The sequence below is a fragment of the Ranitomeya variabilis genome, chromosome 1, assembly GCF_051348905.1.
Source record: "Ranitomeya variabilis isolate aRanVar5 chromosome 1, aRanVar5.hap1, whole genome shotgun sequence".
Taxonomy (NCBI): Eukaryota; Metazoa; Chordata; class Amphibia; order Anura; family Dendrobatidae; genus Ranitomeya; species Ranitomeya variabilis.
The window spans coordinates 700,956,657-700,980,312 of NC_135232.1; the positions used below are offsets into that span (position 1 = coordinate 700,956,657).

Here is a 23,656-nt window from a genome sequence, read left to right on the forward strand (position 1 = left end):
GAGCCCATGTGCCCCCAAATACGCTAACATCTTCCTGGGCTGGTGGGAGGAAACCCATATCTTTGGGGAGGAGGAAGACTGGTGGAGTTCATATATTAGCCTCTGGGCCAAATACATAGATGACATCTTGGTGCCTTGATCTGACCCAGAGGTGGAGCTCCGCCGTTTCACTGAAACTATTAATGTCAACACTATTGGGCTTCGATTTACCTATGAGTATCATGACAGGAGCTTAAACTTCTTAGATTTGACTATCTCCAAGGAGCCTGATGGGAGCATCAGAACATGTACATATCGAAAACCCACATCTACAAATAACTTGCTAAAATGGGAGTCATCATCCGGTCCCCCTTAAGAAAGGGATACCTAAAGGACAGTTCATGCATATCAGGAGAAATTGCTCAGACGTAGGTACATACAGGAGACAGGCAAGTGATTTATATCAGAGATTTAGGGTGAGGGATTATCCTTGTGAAGTCTTGGATAGTCCCTTTCATGAATCCCTTATGGCTGATAGGCAGACTCTGCTAAGGATCAATGATATTCGGACCAACCATGAGGGCAATTCGGTTAGATTGATTGGAACTAGTGATGAGCGAATATACTCGTTACTTGAGAATTCCCGAGCACGCTCGGGTGTCCTCTGAGTATTTTTTAGTGCTCGGAGATTTAGTTTTCTTCGCCGCAGCTGGATGATTTACAGCTACTAGCCTGCTTGATTACATGTGGGGATTCCCTAGCAACCAGGCAACCCCCACATGTACTTAGCCTGGCTAATAGCTGTAAATCATTCAGCTGAGGCGATGAAAACTAAATCTCCGAGCATTAAAAAATACTCGGAGGACACCCGAGCGTGCTCAGGAAATCTCGAGTAACGAGTATATTTGCTCATCACTAATTGGAACCTTTGATGGGCAATCGGAGAGGGTTTACCAGGTCTTCAAAAAGCACTGGGGGTTATTTTGGCTGACCCCAATCTGGAGAAGTTTGTATCTCCTAGCCCAAGCATAACATACAGGAGGGGAAGGTCGCTAGGTGTTCAGCTGGTACATAGTCAATACCAGAGGTCAAAGGAACCAGGGACCTGGTTGGATAGAAGACCTCTTGGTTTTTTTAGATGTGGGAACTGTACAAGGTGCGGTGTGATGGCTCAAGGAAAGACCTTTAGGAGTGCAGTAAACGGGCAAATCTGCTCAATTAGGGATTTTGGGAATTGTAAGTCCACCGGGTTGGTATACAAAGCTATTTGTACCTGCCCGATGGACTATATTGGCAAGACCATAAGGGAACTGAGGGTGAGGGTAGGTAAGCATCTTGGCAATATAAAAAACAAACGGGATACGCCTGTTGCTCGTCACATGAACAAAGTACATGGTGGAAATCTTAAAGAAATCACCTTCAGTATGATTGAGTTGGTCAGACCAAAGACTAGAGGAGGGGACCTGGATAGGGCTATACAGAGATGCGAGACGGAATGGATTTTTAGATTGCAATCACTCTCCCCAAAGGGTCTAAATGAATGTCTCTCCTATACATGCTTTATTTGAATGTTATTGGCCATTAATATGGTTTTCTCAATCTGGTGGGAAATTACCTTGGGCTTCCTTTTTTGGCCCAGAAGAAATATGGTTGAAAATATGCCGTTTAAACGCCATATCCTTACATGTTTGAACATGTCCCACATTGAGGGTTATTATCTTGTATATACATTTTGGCTATTATATATTTATTACTGATTTATTTAATGGCACTGTATGCACCATATATAATGTAGGAAGACAAAGAAGCTATTAATAAGGTTATACCGTATATACTCGAGTATAAGCTGACCCGAGTATAAGCCGAGACCCCTAATTTTGCCACAAAAAACTGGGAAAACTTAATGAATCGAGTATAAGCCTAGGGTGGAAAATGCAGCAGCTACTGGTAAATGTCAAAAAATAAAAATAGATACCGATAAAAGTAAAATTAATTGAGACATCAGTAGGTTAAGTGTTTTTGAATATCCATATTGAATCAGGAGCCCCATATAATGCTCCATACAGTTCATGATGGGCCCCATAAGATGCTCCATATTAAAATATGCCCCATATAATGCTGCACAAAAGTTGATTATGACCCCATAAGATGCTCCATACAGACATTTGCCCCTTATAATGATGCATAAATGCTGATTATGGCCCCATAAGATTCTCCATACAGACATTTGCCCCATACAATGCTGGACAAATGCTGATTATGGCCCCATAAGATGCTCCATACAGACATTTGCCCCATATAATGCTGCACAAATGCTGATTATGGCCCCATAAGATGCTCCATACAGACATTTGCCCCATACAATGCTGGACAAATGCTTTTTATGCCCCATAAGATGCTCCATACAGACATTTGCCCCATATAATGCTGCACAAATGCTGATTATGGCCCCATAAGATGCTGCGTATAGACATTTGCCCCATATAATGCTCCACAAATGCTGATTATGGCCCCATAATATGCTCCATATAGACATTTGCCCCATATGCTGTTGCTGCAAAAAAAAAAAGTCACATACTCACCTCTCATCGCTCAGACTCCCAGCACTTGCTATAGTCACCTTTCCCCGTTCGACTGCTGGGCGCCACTGTGTCTTCCACATCCTCTGCACTGAAGTTCAGGCAGAGGGCGGCGCGCACACTAATCGCGTCATCTCGCCCTCTGACCTGAGCGTCACTGCAGAGGATGCGGAAGACGGAGCCCGGCCAGGTGAATATCGCACAATGCCCCCGTTATACTCACCTGCTCCTGGCGCGGTCCCTGCACATCCCTGGTCCTCCGGGTGCCGGCAGCTTCTTCCTGTGTTGAGTGATCACATGGTACCACTTATTACAGTAACAAATATGCGGCTCCACCCCTATGGGAGTGGAGTTGGGTCCATATTCATTACTGTTATGAGTGGAACCATGTGACCGGTCAACCCTGGAAGAAGCTGCCGGCGCCCGGAGAACCAGGGACATGCGGGGATCGCGCCGGGAGCAGGTGACTATGATTAGACAGCTGCCGCTCCCCCTGCCCTGCCGACCCCTGGGAATGACTCAAGTATAAGCCGAGATGGGCAATTTCAGCCTAAAAGAATGGGCTGAAATTCTCGGCTTATACTCAAGTATATACAATATATGGCATTTGGGATTGCAAAGGAGTTATCAATGATGTTGATCAATACACCTGCTTGTTAGGGGTACTCTGTCCCATCGTCTGTGGGTGAAATTTGTAAGCTGCTTTTGAGGGGGTTTTCTGCCTAATCTTCTGTTGGTGAGATTTGTAAGCTGCTTCTTAGGGTGTACTTTGCCCCATGTTCTGTGGGTGAGACTTGTAAGCTGCTTTTTAGGGGTACGCTGCGCTATGCTCTGTGGGTGAAATGTTTAACTGGACTATAAGTAACAAGTGTGAGGTACCAAGGGGAGAAGTACTAGAAAACAGATATATTTCTCCCCGTTTCATTTCCTATGTCTCCAGGTATTGATTGTGAAGCTGTTTTTTCAATGTAATCCGGTCCTGGTTTTTTTAGTGATCAGCGTGAAAAGGTCTGGTGCCTCCCCTCCACACATACAATCCAGGTTTTGACTCCTGACTGTTTTCAGCTGATATAATCAGGAGCTGCTGGAATCTCACTCTCATCATCTGCTGGTCTGGGGGAGCTGACACAGTAAGGCTAAGTGCACACGTTGCAGAATTGCCGCGGAAATTTCCGCGGCAATTCTGCAGCTCCTGCCGCGGGTATATCGCATGCAGAATTGGCATGCATATACCAGCAGAAAACTAGCGTTTTGCAAGCATAATTAGCTTGCAGAATGCTAGCGTTTTCCAAGCGATCTGTAGCATCGCTTGGAAAACAGATTGACAGGTTGGTCACACTTGTCAAACATAGTGTTTGACAAGTGTGACCAACTTTTTACTATAGATGCTGCCTATGCAGCATCTATAGTAAAAGGTAGAATGTTAAAAATAATTAAAAAAAATAAAAAAAATGGTTATACTCACCCTCTGGTGGCCTGATCTGCTGAGCGGCTTCCGTTCCTATAGCTGGGGTGTGTACAGGACCTTCCATTGACGTCGCGGTCACGTGACCGCGACGTCATCGCAGGTCCTTCACACACCCCAGCTATAGGAACGGAAGCCGCTCAGCAGATCGGGCCACCAGAAGGTGAGTATATCTCTATTTTTTATTTTAATTCTTTTATTTTTGACCAATTATATGGTGCCCAGTCCGTGGAGGAGAGTCTCCTCTCCTCCACCCTGGGTACCAACCGCACATGATCTGTTTGCTTCCCGCATGGTGTGCACAGCCCCGTGCGGGAAGTAAGCAGATCAATGCACTCCTATGTGTGCAGAATCGCTGCGATTCCGCAAATTTAATGAACATGCTGCGTTTTTTTCTGGAATGCGATTCCGCTCAGGAAAAAAATGCAGCATGTGCACAAAAAATGCGGATTGCAATCTGTTACATATGATGCTTAATGTTAGTGATTTTTTCGCGGTTTTATAGCGTTTTTATAGCAAAAAAAACGCGAAAACTATGCTACGTGTGCACACAGCCTAAGACTGCATGAACTTCTTTGTTATTTGTAGGTTTATTTTGTAGTTAGAATCTTATTGTTAGTTAGTGGCCAGACGGCCTTAGATATTTTATTTCATGTTTGGTAAGTGCAACATTGTATGACAAGTGTGCACAATAAATACGCCTGGCTCATACCTGTGTGGAACTCGCCAACCTGCTATTGTCCATTTTGACTCCATAACCACCTGCTTGGGCCAAAGCAAAGATCCCAGCTAAATCATATTCCCACACAAGCTTCAGTCTCTGAGAGGGCACTTTTAAAGTTTTTATGTTTTTTATTTACTTCCTATTTTTCCAATGATTGTTATGGTGGCAGAACCCCTTTAAGTCATTTCCCTATTCACATTTTTCTTGTAGGGCAATTGTTCTGCTCTTACCCCCATTTAGCTTCCTTTTGCAGCCCCCATAGCCCTTAGTAAGACCATTCTACAGCCATTTGAAAGCACTGAAGTTCAGATCCCCATTGACTTCTATTCGGTTCGGGACCGGGGTCAAGTCCGAGGTCAAGTTTGGACCTGAACCGAACTTTTAACTGTATGTTTGGCAAACCCGAACATCCACCAGTTCGCTCATCTCTACTCATTAATGCCGATAGAAAGAAGCAATGGACAACATCATGCAGTTACTAGGGAACACGCAAACCCTTCTGGGTAGTTTTGAATAAGTTGAATAACTTCAGAAGAAATGAATCTAGCTGCTGACATTTCCGCGCCGTACAGTATGTACGATGATAATTGCATTTGTGAGGAATTTGTCAAGACAGGGAAAGGAATAATTCATTTTCGTAATAGGTTCATTAAATGCGTCTCTGAACTTTGACACTGCAAAGGTACAAGCGATGAACTCGCTCAAACAATCTATGACAGGATCTATTAATCTGACTACTGCACTGCTCGTCACAATAGCTTTTTCCTATAATTCAACCCTAAACTTGAAATCATAATTCAAAGGTAACATAAAACGCTTCTGAGACAGCCATCCTGAATTTTTCATCAAATGCAGCATTTTCCCCCATACAAAAACTGTGAAGTCGTTTGATCAACAGTAATTGATCTGTACGTCAGCATAGGAGCGCGCCCATGGTCCTGTACGTGAAGTTTTACATCTCCAGAGAATCAGAGGTTCAGGCGTTGTAGCTAAAAAAAAATGTGTACACATTTAAGACCCCTTCATGCAGAAAAAGGGGCTCTGCTTAGGCTATGCTCACATAGCGTCTCATGAGAAGTTTAAAAACAACAAATTATTTTAAGAGGAAACCGTTTAAGGAAATTATGCTTTTTGGGGAAGTTTTTAGGTATGTTCACATTTTGTATCTTTTCAGCTTTCTTTCAGTGACTTCACTCCTAAGGGCTCATGCCCACTTGCGATGAAATCGGACGTATGCAATCCGATAAAAAAAATCGGATTGAATTCAGACCAATGTTGTTCTATGATTGTGTCTTCATCTGCGTTTTTCTTTTCCAGCTCGGATCGGATCACGATCGGACTGGAAAAAAAAAATCACAGTATGCTGCAACTGTAATCAGAAATCGCACCGGTGTTCTTTGAAAAGCCGACAATTCATATGCGGGTACAGTAAAATCACATTGACAGGTTAGAATAGAATAGATATATACACATAGATATACATTGTATATATATATATATATATATATATATATATATATATGTATATATATATATATATATACACATCTATTCTATGTCAGTGACACACATTTCATAGAGAGATAGATAGAAGAATAGCTGGTAGTTCATTTGTCGGCTTCTGTAAAATCACTGCAGGAGCCGACAGGATAGAAGAGATGGTTTACATACAGTAAATAGATTCAGAATAGGTAGATATATAGATGTCAGTCACCAATCCAATTAGTAGTGTGTGTGCAAATTAGGGGACATGTAAGTAATAAAAGATTCTTTTTGGGGAAAAAAATGGCTTGGGCTCCCGCGCAATTTTCGGAACCAGCAGAGGGAAAGCAAACGACTGGGGGCAGATGTTTATAGCCTGGGAAGTGGGTAAAACCCATGGAGCTTCTCAGGCTATGAATATCAGCTCATAACTGTGTACTTAGCCTTTAATGGCTATTGAAATTGGGGACTCCCCAAAAAATGATTAATAACCAGCAAAGGCTATGCAGACAGCTGCGGGCTGATATTAATAGCCTAGGAAGGGGCCATGGATATTGCCTCTTCCCCCTGGCTAAAAACATCAGCATCCAGCCACCCCAGAAAAGGCGCATCTGTAAGATTCACCAATTCTGGCACTTAACCTCGCTCTTCCCACTTGCCCTGTAGCTGTGGCAAGTGGGGTAATAGTTGTGGGGTTGATGTCACCTTTGTATTGTAAGGTGACATCAAGCCCACGGCTTAGTAATGGAGAGGTGTCAATAAAACACCCCTCTCCATTAATAATCTTAGTTGTTACATGTGAAATAAAGACACAGCCAGAATAAAGTCTTTTAATGAAATAAAACACAACACAGTTTTCCCATTTTGTTACTCCTAATCCATGCGATGCCCTCGATCTCCTGTAATAAAAATAAAAATAACAAACCTACAATATACCATACCTTTTTTATATACACACCCTCAATGCAGTAAAAAGGGAAAAACGGTAAAATGCAAAATTATGATTTAAAATACAACTTTATTATGATCATGTATAAAAATGGAATATTCAAGCAAAAAATAGAAATAAAAAGGGAGGGCAGGAGCTTGGAATTGCCAAAAATCCATTACATTAATATGCACATAGAATACTACATGTAATGAAAATATAATAAAGTAAAAGTAACTCTCAAAGAAAAATTATGTATGGGTATGTATGTGCATATAGAGTGATGCTAGTTCATAACAATTCATGTATAAATACATTATAAAGTGCATAGTGCAACTGTGAGCAATCATACTGAATTGAACAAAAATGTGATTAGAGTTATATCCAAAACATATTAACGTGAGTATATGCATGAGAAAAGTAAAAGGTGAAGTACCTATAAAGTACAGCGTGCAAAGGAATCCAGCTCCCACGTCCTCTCACCCCGACAGCGCCGTTTCGCACAATGCTTCCTCATTGTGCACTTTATAGGTACTTCACCTTTTACTTTTCTCGTGCATATACTCACGTTAATATGTTTTGGATATAACTCTAATCAAATGTTCAGCCCCGATAAAATAATAAAGCCTATACTCACTTCCCATGATGGAGCTGTTCCTGCGGTGTTGGCAGTCGCACTCCCCATGGCTGTGATGCGGTGTTGTGATCCCAGACTTCCTCTTCATGTTCAGTTTGTCCGAAGGCAGTGACACCAGCGCTGATTAGGTGCTGGGCATCATGTGTCATTCCACTGCATCACAGCCCCAGGGACCGCGAGTGCCGACACCGCTGGAATGGATCCAGCATGGGCAGTTATATAGGCTTTATTATTTTATCAGGACTAAACATTTAGTTTAAGAAGCGGTTGTCCTAGTAGTGGACAACTCTTTTAATGTTTTTTTGTCTTGCTGCAAACAGAGAAGAGGAGAGAGGCTCCTCCTGCAATAACTTGTTGTACAGCCAATTGCAGAACAGTGATGAGGAGGATATTGCTGATATTCTGGGACATATCAAAATTTTTGGAAACAACGTGATCAAAGCAGAGGATTAGATTAAAGGAAGAAACCCTGGGGTTTTTTTTCTGCATGTGCTAAAAATTTACATACCTATTGTAGATTTCAGCTTTCAGCACCACAAACTGTCACAGGGATCCCGTGACAGAGAGGGGTCAGAATATTTCGGCATCTGTCTGTGAAAATAGTAGTGACGCGGGATGCAGTGACGAGCAGGAGACAGAGCAAGAGTTATAGGGTTTATTACAGGGGTTACTCCACGCAAGAAGAGAATGGGTTAAGAGGAGGTGTTAAACTAAAGATTGCATCAGGGTAAGAGCAAACGGTTATGAAACAGGTAAACTTATCAGTCTGATGGGTTCCGGCCTGCCGAAGCTTGAAATCCCACCGTGGCGCCGTAGGCAATGCGTGAAGTCTCTGGCCTGATCCTGAAGAAAGTTGATACACTGCCTCCAGATGGACATGGCGAATCCTGGCTCTCCGAGGCGAAGTCCTGGAATACCGAGAAGACGTCCGTGCTGGGGAGTCGTCTGTGGTACCGCCGGACTGGTCCTCAGTTCAAAGGCAGAGATGGGGATGACGCTACCCGGCTCTGATTCAGCGGGTCTGACTCAGGCGGCGAGCCCGTGGCAGAAGGCAGGACAGTGCGGGAAGAATTCCCTGAGATTGGGGAAAGTGGGCACGCAGATATACGTTCCTCACAGTTGGCCTGTTCAAGGGCGGGAGTGCTGCAGCCCAGGCCTGGCCTATTGTGTAGTTCCACGGAGAGTGAGTGAACCTTCTCTTGCTGCGCGCTCTGTCTCCCCTCCAACTGACTTGCTTTCCCGCACACCGTCCCTTTTATCCCTGACATGCCCCCTACAGTCGGGTGCAAAGGTCTGTCCGGGCCAGAAAGCTTTTCCCCCGGCAACAATGGTGACAGCCCCGATAGTTCCGGAACGAACACGGGAAAGGTATTACTGGTGTGATCTATCTTCCTATATCCCTACACATACACCTGCCCTGGATGGGTCTGGTTTGCCTTCCAGTTAACAATGTAGATTTCTTTTGTTCTGGTGTTGCAAAGGTTAAGCTGTGCAGATTTGGCTTGCTTTGTTGTTGCAAAGATTAAACAGTTCTGTTTGTCTACTAGAGCTCTCTATCCTCCTGAGTTATCTCAGCTGTTCTGATTTCTCCACTCCCCCTGGTATGAATGCTCACCTTTTAGCTTGAGTAGTTGCCAGTGATAGCTTGCTATAAACTAGTTTGGAAGTGTGAGCTGTGTGAAGAGAGGTTGTCTATGAGTCATCTCTGGGGATATCTGTTTGAAAGTTTGTTTGAGCGTCTTCACGTACCTTATGGCCTATTTTATTTGCCTCACTCCACCGTTACACCTTTATGTTGTCTGGGTGATTGTTTAGTGATTGATGTTTCTTTTACCATTGTCTATGTCCCTTTCGTATTTTTATCTGAGAGCGGGACAAGTGTTCCTGCTGCCCCACACACTAGGTAGGGCCATGCTTAGGTAAATACAGGGATGGAACATGTGCACCACATGGGGGGAAAGAACCCATCTAGGGATATCAGGGAGCACAGGGCAAATTTTAGAGGTGGCCCTTCCTAGCTATCCCTAATGGCAGTGCTTCCCTTTCCAACCATCTTGCCGTGCAGCATCCGGCTCCTTGGTGGAGCGTAACACAAACATGTCAGACACACAAAGAGATCACACTGTACTATATTAACAAAGTCTGCTCTGCCCCCATGTAAACTGAGGTTAACATGACACAAAGTGAGGTTTTAATACTAGAAGATAGCACTGTCCCAATTGGTACTCCTTGTCGTTGGTGGGATTACTTTTACGCTTTTTTGATCAAAAAGTGTTTACTAAGCTCCCTATGTTATTCATATGAACTATTACTATTTACTTACTTACAGCAGGGTATATGCTCATTTTGTTTCTATCTTAGGTAAAGTCTAATAATTTAACAAAGCACGATGTGCTGTCTGCTTAAAACAGTCCTTTCTACATATGCCTGCAGCTGTTGTATACTCCAACAAGACATTACATTTTTGGATTATACAAGTTTCAAAAAAACATGGCTGCTTTATTTCACAAACAGCGCCACCCCTGTACATGGGTTTTGTCTGGTATTACGGCTAAGCTCTATTATAGTGAATAGGACACACCGACAATACATGTCATGATAATATAAATATGCCATATTCTGAGTATACTTCTAGAAGGCTCCATGGCTTTACTGATACAAGCTGTGGGTTTTGTGACCCCCCTCCCAGCTCCTTCTCACTACACACTCTGTGCAACGTGATACTAGTGTGCTAGCAGCCCCCCACTGCGTAGTTTATGGCCCTAAGCTGGCTGAAGGCAGTTGTGGAAACATGTGCTCATTTGTTCATTTAAAAACGTAATAGTAGGGCATAACTTGACCCCGATTATTGATAGAGATATAAAAGTTACATATTCTGAATGTCCACCGATAGATCTATAACCCAGTGAAATATCTAGGATCCAAACCCAACAAAATCCAAGGAATGGATTTCTCCGTAAGCAGGTAATGTATCCACTTCATGAATCCGATATAGAATACAGAAGGTGCCAAATATGTAAAATATAAATTTTATTAAATACACCTATTGACAATAAATACATGCACTAAATGGCAAGCAACACATATAGTTATACATACAATTACACAACAATTCCCTAAAAAATAGGGGGAGAATAAGGCAAATTGTATATCAGCAAAGAACCAGAAGGGACCATACTATATCTGGGGCATATACCATAATGGCCTCAAGATGAAGTGTGTATCTAGCCGCTTTATCTTGACAATAAATTTGGACTCACATAGCTTATGATACCCAAATACTACCGGTGTGCAAAAGAACTGCAGTAAGGGAAAACTAATGTCAGATTTAAAAAAGATAATACACCATTGGACAATAAATCAAAATCTATATCAGTCACAGCAAGGTAATACCAGTGTATTTGCAACCTCACTAGCAGTAAAAAGTGGCCAAATATAAGCATTGATAGGGCAACCTGCAGCTATACCAATGTCCCCCTCGTGATGTGTCTGGATAATATCACTACCACATTAGTACCATATATAATAGCTAAATGCTATCCATAAGGTGATAGTATAATCAAATACCAGCACACACCATACAGAGCTCATATAGTACCTGCAGCCATGATGTAGTCCCAGATACGTGGTCCCGTAGCGCACCTCGACGCGCATTTCACTGCCCCCGCAGTTTCGTCAGGAGGTAATGGATGACATCCAATTAATCTGGAACTTGGAAGTGGGATATAAATAAATCCCTGATGAAGAACTGGGCCAACCAAACACCACCGGTCCATGACGATACCAAACACAACATGAAGCCAGTACAACCCAGCACAATTGTAATCATTCGGTTGTATAGCAACTCTGAATATGATAAAAAATAACTTTTACATATAAAGAAGAAAGTTTAGTTCATGCCAGGTTGACTTCATATAATTACGTCATTTCTGCACTGATTTTTTTTTCCCCTTGAACTTACTTTGAACTTGGATTCTGCGTTAAAATATATAAAACAGAAAGATGATTCATATTTTTTTCATTGTTCATCCAGCTTTCTGCTAAAGGTATTCTATGGTCGCTTACTGTAGGATTTATGGGTCCATTGAGCAGACGTTTTAAAGGAATACAGAAAAATTTTGTACTAGATGTTCCTTCCTGTATACAAAGAATGTACAAAATATATCTCTATGTACAAAATTAATGACTATTCTAAAACCTATGCCCATCAACTCGTACTTTGTGCCAACTAGATCTCTTTTCACTGATCTCTGTATACCACTGCCCTAACTGCTTAACCAAGTTAAGGGTAAATTAAGAGAGTTCTTGGACGGGGTTCCCCAAGACCCCATGGCCATGAAGCATTGGAGCTAGGAGTCATCTAGTTTTGCCTTAATGTCTGAATTGTTGTTCCATTCCAAGATTGCAAATGATCTCTATATCAATTTTACTAGTATTTAATGTAAATTTCCAACTTAAAGGGGTGGTCCTACAAACAAATTCATTTTTATTCTAAATCCCTATTTATTTAGCGTCATATTCTAAACTATTTTCTAATTTTCTAAGGCATCACGGTGGCTTAGTGGTTAGCATTGCAGCCTTGCAGCCCTGGAGTCCTGGGTTCAAAACCCACCAAGGACAACATCTGCAAGGAATTTGTATGTTCTCCCCGTGTTTGCGTGGGTTTCCTCCGGGTACTCCGGTTTCCTCCAACATTCCAAAAACATACTGATAGGGAATTTAGATTGTGAGCCCCATCGGGGACAGCGATGATAATGTCTGTAAAGCGCTGCGGAATATGATAGCGCTATATAAAAATTATTATTATTAATATACTTGAATTAAAAATTCCCTATCCTTCCCCAACTACACTATCTTAATGCTTTTCTTTTTTGCCCCTTACTTCCATTTTGATGATGCTTCGTTTGAGTATCCCAGTGCATGCTGGGATACTCAAACAAAGCATCATCAGGGGCAGAGGCTGCAGTCACTACCACAGCATCTGACCCTTCCCTGAAATGAAGCGTTAGACTCATTAGTGATGCTCATTTAAGGGACTAGGTTAATTCCTACCCTACGTGATGTACACAATGACAGTGCTCTCTCTTGCTGGCTCAGATCAGCAGTTACGAGCCAGCAACAGAGTGCACTGTTAGTGTGTGTTCTAAGACTACTCAGAGTGCAGAGACCAGTGACGTCACTCGCGAAAGTGGTGTGGGTCTCTGCATGCCGGGTATTCTGACACCACACACTGACAGTGTGCTCTTGTGCTCTGATGCTGATTCATTACGGCTGATCTGAGCCATTGAGAAAGCGTGCTGTCATTGTGCACACTGCGCAGGGACTTAGCAGAGATTACCCCAGCCTCTGAAACGAGCGTCATGGATGATGCTTTGCTTCAGAGAGGGAGGAGGGGCCATGGAAGTCTCTTCCCACTGTAGCATAGCGCCTACTACATGTCTTGGGGGACACTCGCTTGGCACGGGATTAACGCACTCGGGCACAGTTTTCTTACAAAACACAGTCTTTTAGGTTTATTTCACATCAGCAAAACCACATCCACAGGAACTTGGTAACAGCTTGAACACCATCTGGACATATTCAACTTCACCACAGTTCATCTCTGACCCCGGTCAGCATAAGACACGGACCTCGTCCGTTACCTGCTGGCGACCTTCACAGGTTCCTGGACACCTCTTGGCCTCAGAGGTGCCCCATACACAAAGTCTCTCTCCTCTGACCCCGTTCAGCATAACACACGTATCTGCAGCGCCCCAGAGTCCTGGTCGTTGCAGTACTGTGGCTCCGCCACTATGTGGAGCTATGGTGCGTCTGATGGCACTGAAGGAGTTCATCTGATCAGGTATCACAGACACCAATACATTTCACAGCTGGGCCTCCGGGGGGAGCTAAGGGTGCTATTCATTAGGCCACTCCCTACCATAGTGGGTAAACTGGGGGTCAGGCAGGAAGTTAGATCAGAAAGCTGACTGGGTTGGAACCAGGCAACACCTTGTGGCAGAGGGTGTTGTGGGGGAAGATACAGTAGGGTCTCTGTCGGGGGTGGGATCCTGACAGAGGCTTGGCAACAAGAAAGAACGTAACGGGACCGTGCCTGCTCCGGGTAGCGGCGGTACCCAAGAAAGGATTAGAAGCGAGATAGATTGTGCTGAGTGAGAAACGAGATCACGCAAAGGAGAAATACCAGTAGGAGTCGTGCTGTAAGACCGAAGCAACATCCTACTGAGGCGCACTACTGGTGGCCGGAACGCCGAGGGAGTATCATAACATTCAGCTTCAAGCAATACTCCAAACAGCGGCAGGACAGTCAGTCTAAGGCGGGCTGTCTCACCTTAAATCACCTATGCAGTCTTGGGGGGCAACTTGTGGAGAGGGGCGACTCTAGGGTCCCGGAAGAGCTCCGAGCCTACCCGTCAAACGGGTGCCGTCCCAACCAGAACATCAGGGAGGGACGGAGGATTAGCAGAACATCATCTAATCGAGTTGTGAGGGAACTTAAGAAACAGACACAACGGTTGTGGGGGACTTTCCGTAAGCACAGCAGGGAAGGACCACAACACATAGCGCTAGCAGGAAGGCACCGATTTCCACCTGTGAAGGGAACTCTGGAGGTGCCATTGGACCGGCCGGACTTGCGCAGCCTGGTGGGCCGTATTCTGGACTGAGGACCCAGAGATCTTCAGTAAAGAGGTAAAGAGACTGCAACCTGGTGTCCTCATTATTTACTGCACCGCACCACCGCACCACCCCCATCACTACGGCCTCGCCACCACAGCGTCACCATCATCATCCACATCTATTATTCACTGTGCGCCCCTCGGCAGGGTCACGGACCGGGGCCTAGCCGCCGTGACAACCCCAGAGCAGAGACTCGGAGGCCCGGTACCGGGTACCCCTCGGCCCTGCGGCGGTGGGGGCGCTCCATATCCCTTTCCGTTACCTGTTGGTGCCGCACAGGTTCTTGGATACCTCTCCTCCTCAGGGGTATCCTTCAGACGTTCAACATTACCCACGGTTATCAGACTGTTCCACAGCACTGGCATGTGATAGGTCCAAAGCCCCACCATGTGCTCTCCAGGGAGACGACACTCCCAACACATGGGCTCTCCAGGACCTTCCAGCACAGACCATTCAGGTCCAGACTCAGAGCTCATGTGACCAGACCTCAGTCACATTATATGGAATTAACCACTCCCCTAGATGGGAGTGTGTGTGTGTGTGTGTGTGTGGCTAGTTTGACCCTCCCATCTCTCATAACTAGCCCTGCCAATCTCCCATTAGAACTACACATTTACATGTGGGACTACAGGTCCCAGACCACAACATAACTTCAGACTGACAGCGCAGAGTATCCTCCTCTGCGACACACATACCGGCCATCTAAAATTCTGCCGGACTTTGTCTCATCACAACAGCTATATCTTGAATTACCATGCATTCCTATGGCCTCCATACGCCTCCATGCGCACTCTGGGAAACCCATACAGCGCCCCCTACCTGTAACAGGGGTCACTACATCACACCACTGATGACGCTTCATTCAAGTATCCCAGAATGCACTGGGATTCTCAAACAAAGTGAAAGAAGAAATTAAAGAAAAGCAGTTAGTGTCATTAGGGAAGGATAGGGAATTTTTGATTCAAGCATATTAGAAAATAGTTTAGATTATGGCACTAAATAGATAGGGATTTAGAGTGGAAATTAATTTGTATGTCAGACAATTCCTTTAAACACAATTATAATTAAAATGACTATAAAAAAAATATGTTCTGATTAATTTTATAATACGGCTCTTCAAATAGAGCTTCAAACCCCCTGTACAGACATAGAATGAAATTATATTTATTGCCACCTGCAACTGACACTAGATGGAGCTCACTGCATACATAGAGTACCTAAGCTTTTATGCTCCACCTAGTGGTGGTTGCAGAAAGACAGGATTTACTCATTTAATGGGTTTTTTCCATCTTGTATATTTCATGGCATATCCACAGCAGGAATCTGCATCTATCTCAAGAACAGTGCCACGTCTTGTCAGCGATGAAGTATCTGCGCATGCGCAGCTATTGTTTGCCCTTCAGTAAAATAAACATGTTTCTGTCTTTCAATGATACCGTGTCAGCACACAGAGTGTGTGCCATTCCAGCCCCCCTCTAGTTATGCCCAATCTCAGCAGAATATATGAAAGATAACAGTTAATAAGGTTAATGCCTAAATGTCTACAGAAATGGACGCAAACGGGATGACATTTTCTTCTCTTTTTTATATTGTTTTTATGCACCCTTCTACTTACAGTCGATACTTTCTGTGCTTTTCTGACTCTCTCCTATCTCGAAGCCTTCCTTTATCTCACCATTTTCAATTCTCTACTTTAACTCACTTAGGCTTTCATTCCATTTCAATCGTGCAAACCTTATTATTAACATTTTATCTTACATTACCGTACAGTATTGGCTTTACCCATTCTTAACACTTTAATTCCTAAAGAATATTAAAGGACAATGTCTCACTATATTTTTGCGGAGTTTAAAGTACACACATAGAACTTTGTAGTATATGTTTTTTGTGTGATCGGGGCCAAAGGGCAAACAACCAGGTGGGGCCCCCAACGTGAAAAAATATTTTTTTTTCCACAATTTTATACTAGGAGTCATCTAAGACGCATTCTCACTGGCTGACTTTTCCAAGCATGATCTTTCTGAAACGATGCAGAGAAGAGTAGAACATAGACGGCTTCAATAACACAACCAGTATGTGACTCATGTTGCACATGAAGTGGTGTCAGCATGGATTCAGTCACCGTTCTGTGCATAGAGAGTGGTGGCTCTAACTGCATCCCTGACCTTGACTGAATGCAGCTCAGCATTAGGGCAAGCTAATAGCGTTTTTTCACATGACAGGTTCCCTGTAAGGTTATTTTCCAGGAAAAAATGTTTTCATATCCCTTAAAAACAAACAAAAAACAATTGACGTCCTCCATGAACCCCAAGGGATTCAGTGATTGTAGGGTAAAATGCAATGTGAATGTAGACTTAGTGGGCATTTCTAGCCAATTTACACAGGTAGCTTCTGTCTCATCTTCCATAATTCTTTAGCCCTTTTTCCCTCGCTGCCATTGTTAATCTGCAACCACTTCAGCCATAAAAAAAAAAACCAATGATATATGGTATATATGATAATTTGAAGGAATGAAGGAGTAGGGGTAGGAGGGGGATGCAGCTGCAGTATCTCATTTGAGTGTGCTGTGAGAGGAAACAGAGGAGATAAAAACATTTGATAATTGTTTCAGCTCAGGCTACATGATGTATTTGGCATTACTCACTTCAGACTGAGACGCCTGTTTGTTTTGCAGGTCAATGATGGCGGCCGGCCTCTATTTCAAGAGCAGAACATAAGTGTTACTGAAAATAACAATGCAAAAATTGCTATCTGCTCCTCATATCCTGGATTTCCGTGATGTTTATCAGTTGTTACTGTGTTCCTTTTCTAATGTGCCGCTTTTGCTCCATATTTTCAAGGACTGTTATGATTAAATTTAGCCTGCATGAATTATAATACACCGTTATACTTCAGAGTATTTGCGAATGCTTCACAAACACGTAGATAACACTAAGACCCTGATTCATTACATGCAGGGGTTTTTTTTGTCCTGTGCGATTTGTGGGCATTTAACGCAGTTCATTCGTTTTTCATCACGTAAAAAAAAAAAAGTTTGCCTTTTTTTTTGATACTTTTTAACTCACGTTATGCAAAATGTCGCCAAAATTGTGCAAAGAAATAAAATATAAAATCACTGGCATTTGCACACGAATTAAAAAAAAAATCACGAATGATGAAGCAGATGAAAACATCTGGAAGATCTAATTCCCTTCCACAAAAGGTAAATGATTAAAAAAAGACAAATACAAAAAAAAGTGATTTAAAAAAAAAAATGAAAATGAAAAATGTAATTTGGTGCAAACAAAAAACAGGCGCAAAACACGAAAAAGCAAAAAAACATAAATTTTAAAAAAAAACTAAATTGCAAAAACAATGATAAATCGGCCCCTTACTCTTCAATAATATTGGACAGGGGTGGGCACATGAGAAACTTGGACTGTTGCAGATGCCGAACCAATGGGCTGTGCCTAATTCAGCTCCATATTAAGTTTGTTGCTGCAGTCAATCACTGAGGTCAGCGACTCGCTGATCGGCTGCAGCCGTCATGTGACTTTGCTTATGTCATGGGATCTGAAGAGACACAGGGATCAGACTGGCCGAATGGTAGGGGTGCAAGGTGTAAGTATACTTTTTTTTCATTCAACGCAGAAATCTGGGAATATTTAAAGGTTTTTTTCTCCAGTAGTGGTCGGATGGACGCATTTTTGTTATCATTTTTCAATAAAAACAAAACATATTTGGGCCTCATGCACATGTGACATGTTTTACATTCATTTCAAAGGCATGGATCAACATGTCACATGTGCACGGGGCCCAAATATCTTTTCTATCAGCCAAAACAGAATTACCATCACTCTCTTTGAGTCGGGTGAAATGATGTTTGCGCCATTCAACATGTTTAAATGGTGGCATGAGAAGGACCAATAGGATCATAATATGTGCTGCTCAGACGCGCGGCAATGAATTCTCTACTAGTGCTGCTCAGGCGGCACAGAGCAGCTATCGTACTGTGCTGGGCACTGGCAGATAGGCAGTTGGCATGCTCGGCATGCAACATAGTGGGTGCACTGACCTGCCACTAAATGTGTCCACTCTGTGCCATAGGATCACTGCCACACCGCCACAGCATTTCATTTCCATCCATTTGACCTTACCTGTCCACGACTTGGAAAGGGACAGCCGAAGGGGTGGACGTAACCCATGACAACAGTTGCAGACCTCCTCCGGGAGGACTGGGAAGCACAGAGAGCACAAATAGGGCGTTATCCGGTATAAAAGTTGATAAAGGTGTGGATGCTTGCTCACCTGATGATGTTGGAGGTGCCAACCACGGGTCCTCAGACCGAAAAGTATGCTGTACTGAAATCATGCGGTTTCCTTACGCTGCTGGTGGAATCTCACAAATGAAGTAGGCGAATGAAGACGATGAAAAGGCAGTTTTTCTTGGGTGGTTATGATATTTACGCGTTTTGAAGTAATCCAACTTCTTCCTCACTGTTGTTGTTGCATTGTGTTTGTATCCTGAGGAAGAAGTTGGATTACCTCGAAACGCATAGATATCATAACCGCTCAATAAAAACTGCACTTTCACCATCTTCATCCACCTGGCATTTTTGTGGGATTCCACCAGCAGCGCAAGGAAAACAGCTTGATTGCCATACAGAATAATGATCAACTCCGATACATATTATTATGCAAATTCAGACCAAAAATGAATCCTGAAACTGTCATCTGAATGAGGTCTTAATCTGTTAACCCGCCACAGGGAAACGGGGACTTTACGTGTTGGAATTGATGGTCCATCCATATAAAGCACAGACATATATTTCCTAAATAAGGAATTATTTGTACATTCAATTGCTGCCATTTACTCAGTCAGCGGACAGACGTCCCTATCAAGGCTTCATTTCAAGTTCCTTTATTGGGCCCATCTACCATGTCTCATTTAAATTACTGATGTATGTTAATGCACTGGAGAAGGCTTTGGCTGCAACACTCATCATTGCTGGGTACAACTGCTACAACTGAAATCCCTAAAGCTCCGCCCTTGAGGAACCTTAATTTGCTGATAGTTCATAATAAGGACTTCTAGAAAAAAATATGGTAGAAGATGCCTGTAGGTACACATGGAGATATTTTCTTGATGTGTTTTAATGTGGTAGAGAAGGTTTTGGCTCACCCACTCATCACAGTTGGGTGCAACTGCTACATTGCACCCCCTAAAGCCTTGTTACCTGAGGAAGTAATAATTCCCTATTAGGAACTTCTTAACCAGATATCCCTCTATTTTTTCTGGAAAGTATCTATGTATCACAGTGAAATATTTGCTTGAAATTCATGATTTTTTTATGCTCAGTATGGAAATATATTTTTGGTAGTTTGTAGGACTGCTGAGCCTCTTTCACTTAGGCTCTCGGGAATTTCACCATTATAATATTAGTTATTTTTTCCCATTTTCTTGCTTTAGATAAGGGTTGTTGACTCAGCTGTACCACATGGAGTGAAGCCATACCAATTCCAACCCACAACACATTTCTTAATGACTTTTATTTTAGGCCTACTTGAGGACCCCAGCTGTGTCAGTACAGAAACGCTGGCCAGATAAAAGTAGGAAAGTAATTACCCAAAGTTGCATTGGGTACCTCTGATGTATCTACAATGGAGGTAATTCGAAGCCATAAAAGCCATTCCTGTATGACCACGTCACTTAAAGATACTAGGGTTAACATCTAGTTAGTTATAGCATCTTATAATGATGGTGAGATAGAAAAATAGGAGAAAATATATTTACAGTCGCAGTATAAACTCTGAATTTGATATATTCCTAAGCTTTAGAAACTACATGCTGTTTAGATCTGCTCTAATGTTCATAAGCAAATTGCCTCTCCAGAGAGGAAGAGGACAGGAACTCTAGCGCCACCTATTGGATGTAGCAATCCTAAAATGCATATTTAAATTCCCAGAGGAGCTTTGCATGGCCTACAAGTCTCCTTACACCTTACACCGGTTTAGCACTTTCCTCAAGGAGAAACATCCCCCCCTCAGACCAATGATTTTTAATAATCAGACACCAATTTCAAAGGGATACCCTATGATTAAAATATGATTTTTTTTTCTCTTAGATCACACCTGCCATCCGGTCAAAAGATAGTGATGCTCGTCACAGCGCCATACATCCTATAGTGGCTGTTTCTGGAATTGCAGCTGATGCCAAAGAGTAAGATTTGAATTTTCTTTATCAATTGCTTATTACTTAAAGTGGACATGTCACAATGTACTGCGGTCTGATCTGTGGACATTATAATAGAGAGAGGGAGAAGCTGAGAAAAATGATATATGAATTTGTTGGGAAAGATTCAGTGTAACTTGTAGTTTATTCATTGAAACCTCTGGAGTTTGTATGCATGAGTGCACTGGGTGATCACTGTATGCATATACAGGGGATACTGTCAATCACAGAATAGGATCGCCCACTGGACTCCTACATAGCAGTCCAGTCTGTGGTCTTACTCAGTGATTGGCAGCTGTCTCTGCATGCACAGTCATACAGGAAAGCCTATAATCACTGATTAAAAGGACTTGTGACTGACAGTCTTTCCTGTATTACTGTGCGTGCAGAGATAGCTGTCAATCACCGAGTACAACCACTCACTGGACTCCTCTGCATAAGAGTCCAGTGGGCAGTCCTGTTCATTAATTTCAAACAGAGGCTGGACAGACATCTGTCTGGGATGATTTAGTGAATCCTGTTTTGAGCAGGGGGTTGGACCAGATGACCCAAGTGGTCCCTTCCAACTCTACCATTCTATGATTCTATGACAGTCTTCCCTGTATGACATTGTATGGATATGAGTCTAGTGGGCGGTCCTGCATGCAATGTCAAACAGGGAAGACTGTCAATCACTGAAAAGGACAGCCCACTGGACTCTTATGCATAGGAGTTCAGTGAGTGGTCCTAGTCAGTGATTGGCAGCTATCTCTGCATGCACAGTAATACAGGAAAGACTGTCAGTTACTGAGTAGGACCTCCCACTGGACTTCGATGCATAGGAGTCCAGTGAGCACCTTTTATTAAATGATTACAGTCTTCTCTGCATGACTGTCCATACAGAGATAGCTGTCAACTATTGAGTAAGAATGCTCACTGGGCTCCTATGCAAAAGAGTCCAGTGGGCGGTCCTATTCTGTGATTGATAGTTTTCCCTGTATGTGCATGCAGTGATAGCTGTCAATGACTGAGCAGGACTGCCCGCTAGACTCATATCCATAAAAATACCAGGGATGTCAATTAATAAAATGCAACTTTTTACTAGAAAAATTCTTATCAATCTGCTCAGCTCCTCCTACCACATCCTAATTGCAGATCCGCTACCATTTTCAGCACAACAGGTTCCCTTTAACTGTATGCATAGTTTTCAATTCACAGTATGGGTTGTCTGCACAAATGAATCATTACGTCTGATCAGCTCACATGAGCAACCTTTTTGTATTCTTACGAAGACTTAAGACATGTTTTTACGCTGCTTACTGCAACACCTACAAAAAAATATTTGCTGTCATTGAAAAAAAATAATGAAAATAAAACAAAAATCCCACATGTCAACATACCCTTACTGTTCCAAATGTACTGCATGTTTATTCTTACAAATTGCTTTTTAAAAAGGTTTTGTCACTTGCCGGATTTTATAAACCAGGACGAGAAACAGAGAGGAGAAGAAACAAAAGAAAAACAATGCCGAATTCAGGAGAACAGCGGCATTTACATCAGATAAAATTACAAATTTATGGCAAGTGACCCATCTTCTTAAAGAGAATAAATGTATATGAAGTTCATTCATTTTGTTTAAAAAAAAATTTTTTAAAAAATTAAATCAATTTTTTAAAAAAGTCTTAATTATCCCACTAAGGAGACGATCAAACCTCAAATTTAATACCTACTTAAAAACCTGGGTGTAACATTATGCTCTACAGAAATACAATTTATCTTGACAAAATAATGATATTATTATTGGGGTGATGTAAATCTCTAAACAATTATAAACATCAATAAATAAAATATATTAAAATCTAATAAATGCTTAAAGGGAATCTGTCCCCAGGTTTTTACCACCTAATCTGAGAGCAGCGTGATGTAGAGGCAGATACCCTGATTCTAGCAATGTGTCACTTACTGTGCTTCCTACTGTAGTTTTGATAAAATCACTGTTTTATCAACAAGAGATCACTAAAGGACTAGTAAACCACTGCTATGTAATTCAACCCCACCCCCAACACTGATTCACAGCCTAAGTACAGTCTACACCTAAACCTGCCAATCAGTGTTGTGGGTGGGATTATATAGAGGTCGGCATTCAGAGAAGTGCTAGATCTGGTTTTAGTGATATATCACTGGAATCAGGGTCTCTGTCTCTACATTATGCTGCTCTCAGATGAGTAGAAAAATGTGATGACAGATCACCTTTAAGTTGGAAATAATGCCATACAAGAGGCTTCAATTAGTCTTTCTCGCAAAAAAAGAGAAAAGTGGAAGTGGATTGTGCTCTGTTTTTTTGGTATTTGGATAAGTAACTGAGCTGATGCAGCAAATATCAGTATTTTAGAAAACTAATCTCTGGTGCTAATTGCCTGTGACATATGTACAAAACATGGAATAATCTAAGCTTGAACTTACTTGAGGTTACTCTTTGCTAATTACCATATTTTCTGGACCATAAGATGCACTTTTTTTCCCAATTTTTTTTGGGGAAAATGGGGATGCATCTTATGGTCGCAATATACTTACAAATTCTGCGGCTGTGGCTGAGCGATGGGGCTATATGGTGTGGTGGTGGTGGTGGTGGGATGTCCTCTGGGGCAGTGGCAGTGGCTCTCTGTGCTCCGTGGGGGGCTCCGCTGGCATTTTGTTAAAGCCCGGAGGCCCCTGCACATCCGTTGCTGCCATGTTGCAATGGCCTCTGAGAACATGGCCTCCGGGAAGATGGCCTCTGGGTCGGGGGCGGTGCATGCTTAGATTCAGATCTCATCTGGAGATCTCAGGAGACGAGATCTCATGACGCGATCTCGTTGCCAAGATTTGAATCTGAGCATGCGCTGCCCCCCGGACTGGCTGCCATGTTCCCGGAGGCCACAGCAACATGGCATGTGTGGGGGCCTCTGGGCTTTGACGAAATTAGAGAGAGCACAGAGCACAGAGAGCCGCTGT

The 23,656-nt window shown here is 42.7% G+C and overlaps 1 protein-coding gene and 1 long non-coding RNA gene across 4 annotated transcripts in view; one reads left to right on the forward strand and one right to left on the reverse strand.

The window, feature by feature from the left end:
- Nucleotides 1-23,656, reverse strand: part of MDGA2 (MAM domain containing glycosylphosphatidylinositol anchor 2) — a 939,656-nt gene that overhangs the window by 230,188 nt on the left and 685,812 nt on the right. The gene's annotated exons all lie outside the window — the stretch shown is intronic.
- LOC143777351 (uncharacterized) lies at nucleotides 18,496-22,274 on the forward strand. The gene is made up of 3 exons (XR_013216116.1): nucleotides 18,496-18,741; nucleotides 20,577-20,671; nucleotides 22,118-22,274. It is a non-coding gene; the product is annotated as an uncharacterized LOC143777351 (long non-coding RNA).